The 3,773-nt window shown below is 30.3% G+C and overlaps 1 long non-coding RNA gene across 1 annotated transcript; it reads left to right on the forward strand.

The window, feature by feature from the left end:
• The first annotated feature begins 1,516 nt into the window (after positions 1-1,516).
• LOC139497935 (uncharacterized) lies at positions 1,517-3,150 on the forward strand. Its single transcript, XR_011657771.1, has 2 exons — positions 1,517-1,603; positions 2,881-3,150. It is a non-coding gene; the product is annotated as an uncharacterized lncRNA (long non-coding RNA).
• Positions 3,151-3,773: the final 623 nt, after the last annotated feature.

The raw sequence follows: 3,773 nt of genomic DNA on the forward strand, positions 1-3,773 counted from the left end.
ACAATTCATCATGAGTTAGACACAGAAATAATGGTAACTAAATGAAGTGATGTTAACATGGTTGGCGAGGAAGTATGACATCTACTGGTATACTTGAAAGAAGGCGCTATTTAGTGGTGATATTCTTGCTATCAATACCAGTGATGGTTTGTCTGAAATTTCAAATATTGATATCAAGCGTTCATGAAAGAGGGCCGATTCTGGCCAACAAGTACAAGATGATGCCTTGACAAGAAACTGAAAAACTAGATTAACTGTTCTCCCTCAAGGTGATAGCGTTATTATTCCTACCCCGTCCATTAATATAGGCCCTTTTGATGAGAAAAAACATAACAGGCTGGTAAATGGATGTGAATAAACATGGCGGCTATAAAATTGGAAATAAGAACTGAGTTCGACAAATAAAGGGATACTTGAGTAGAAACCATGCAGGTTATTTGTTTGCAAATTCAACTTTAAATGTGTCTGTGTGTCTGAAGTCCCAATGAGTGATATGATGTGAGAAGGATGGTGCGTAATACATCATTTAGAGGAGGGCAACGTTTTGTGCATTGCCAGTGTTTGGTTGGTGTATACGTATTTGTAGAAGATGAAAGTTTTGTGCATTTGAAAGGTGTCACATGTCTCTGTCTTTTAGCATCAAGTAAAAAACTTGTTTCTAAAATGTATGAAAATGAAGAATTTTATGCATGCTGTAAATAATGCACCTTCTTTTGCATTTGATTATTGTTCATTATTTGATAAATTTCAATTGTGAATGTATATTCTGCTCTATTATTAATTTCAAATTTTGTACAGGTTAAAACCATTTTTAATTAATATTTTGTGCATGTTATAACATGAACGAAGTACTTTTGCATATGTTTTAACTTGTTTTTTGGCATTGCACAAATAATTGGCATTATGCAATATTTCTGTACATGTTATAACCTGCACAAAATTGCAACTTGTACAGAAAATATATATAGATATCATATACATTTGCTAACTTAAAAAGCGAATCCGCTTTCAAAATCAATTCGACAGTTTTATAAACAAAACTAATCTGACAAGCCAGAAGTCTTTGTGGTTTAATTATTGTCAATAACTTCTATTTAAAAGCTATACTCATAAAATCGATAAACAGTTAAAATGTCTGACAGTTGTTTGATGGTCTTTAACAATTAGAAGCCATGTAGATTGTGATGATGCAATCTCCATCGAAATTTTTCATAATTTCATTATGTTATTCATCATGTTCATAAATATAGATGCTATATGATTTTATAACTGTTATATAAAACATTCAAATTTGTTTAATTCCAATTAAAGTAAACAATACTGGTGTCCTCAAGCACTTTGCACCGTAGAACATGTAAATGCAAGCTGCCACAAAGTCATTATTTCATAAATAGTTAAATTGTTTTGTTTAATGTGACATATATATTAACCGATGGAAAATCAGTCATAGGTAATTGATGCGCAACAGATGTTGAACCAAATATATATAAAAATGCTTGATATATTTCCGACATAACTTTAATGAAAATGAAGACAGTACATATAGCTCTCCTCGTCTGCTTGGTAGTTGGAATATTTGATTTCAATTCAGTTTCAGCTGATGGTAAGCTAGCATTTTACTCTTATTCTTTTAATCAATGTTTTATTATGTGTGTATAAAAAAAAAGTAAAATCACAAAAATACTCACAGTATTTTAACTTATAATAATTGAAATACCAAAATACAGAATTCCTATGAAAATTCAGTGCACAAACATAGACATAAATATTAACTAATGTCATTTTCTTAAATCAACCATTGGCATATTGATGCACAACATATATGGTGTATGAATATGAATATTTATATAAAACAATGCTAAAATATATTTCCGACATAACTTTAAAGAAAAGAAAGACCGTACATATAGCTCTCCTCCTTTGTTTGATATTTGGAATATTTGATTTCCATTCAGTTTCAGCTGATAGTAAGGTAGTATTTTATTCTATTTCGCAATTTTTAATCAATGTTTTATTATGTGTGTGTTTTAAGTTACAAAAGTTTAAATATAAAAATACAAAAAAAAAACTAAACACGTCATAAGAGCAGAAAACAACTGCCATATATATTCCAGACTTGGTACATGTATGTTATTATTTAGGAAGTAGTGGATGAAACCTGGTGGTATAGCATGCTAAACCTCTAACTAGTATGACAGTTGCATATTATTCCATTATGTTGACAACAAAGTTTTGTGTTTTTCTTTTAAGCCATGGCGTTGTCAGTTTAGTTTCTATCTATGAGGTTGACTGTTCATCTGGTATCTTTCGTCCCTCTTTTATTATTCATGAGTTTGATGTGTTTGGGTCGAAATTAAAAATTGCACGATAAAAATTATACGCAAACATTGTCAGCACATGTGTTAATCTTTGCTTTTGTCTTGTTTCTAAAGTTTGTTCAAATAATGTTTACATTTCCGCCAATGTACGATTAAAATGGACAAAGTCTTTTTGTTTCGTTTTTCTATTCTTGGTTTTTTAAGGCGGAATGATTTAGTAAACTATTTTATATTTATACCATTGATTTATTCATAATGTGACACCATTAATTTCATATGTTTCTTTTTTTCTTTTATCTGGGACGTTTTATATTATAACATTGGTTGTACATTATATGCAATTAGATTTCTCATTAAATTTCTATAATTAAATAAAAAAACAACAGAAAATAGAGACTGTAAAAAAAGGTTATGCATTAAAAAATGTAAAAAAAAGGAAGACATGAAAAGTTTAGAAATTGTTACCTTACAAAAAAGTAGAAAGATAAAAAATTAATAAAACCTATATTCATTTGATTGCAAAAATACAAAGATACTATAAGCGACTTCACTACTTTTTCAGATGACGACGACGACGAAACAGACACATGTCTGAGCTGTAAACAAAGCTGCGATTGTGACTGTATCTACGCACACTGTGAGGACAAAAGCTGCTGTGGACTTAAGAGACATATAATGAGAAATCCATAACTACCTACAATAATGAATTGTTGCCTCTGATGAAGATATTATGATTTCTTGCTTTTTATATATCATCATTTCAGAAGAACATACAGTTATACATACATTCAATGGATAAAAATGAATATTTATAAATAAAATATGTATTCAATTAATGCATTTTTTTTAATCAAATGAACAACAAGTCCCGGGTCAGGGAGGTGTACAACTAGGGCAGCCAACAGCTCGAAATACTGTAGAAAATGGTGAGAATTTAGTTATACCTACTAGTAATGATTTTGATGTGTTTGTACCACAAAAAATTATAAACCAAATTTGGAATTTAGAATATGTTGATTTGGCCCAATTACTGTACAAAAATTTTGTTTCAAATATTGATCAACCGAAAAAAGTGCTAGGTTTTGATGAAGATGGGATCATTTTAATTGAAAGAAACAAGTTGTCGAAAGTAAAAGCATTATCTAGCATTGGTGAGTGGACTGAAGGTTTTTTAAATTATACGAACATTTTATTACAAAGATTTCCGGCTTTGGCAAATGAATTGATTAGGTACATGACTATTATTAGGAGTGCTAGTGTACCTTTTGAGAACGTTTATAAATATGACATGCAATTTCGACTTAGAAAAGTTAGAGATCATACGCGTGCTTGGGACGTCATTGATGGGCAGCTATGGCTTCAGTTTATTGCAATAGGCATAAATCGTATTCCATCCTTTGATGTACTGTACAAATAACGCATATAATAGGAATAATCCTCGAAGTTCTGCAACTT

This window comes from Mytilus edulis, chromosome 12, assembly GCF_963676685.1.
Source record: "Mytilus edulis chromosome 12, xbMytEdul2.2, whole genome shotgun sequence".
In the NCBI taxonomy this organism is placed as follows: domain Eukaryota; kingdom Metazoa; phylum Mollusca; class Bivalvia; order Mytilida; family Mytilidae; genus Mytilus; species Mytilus edulis.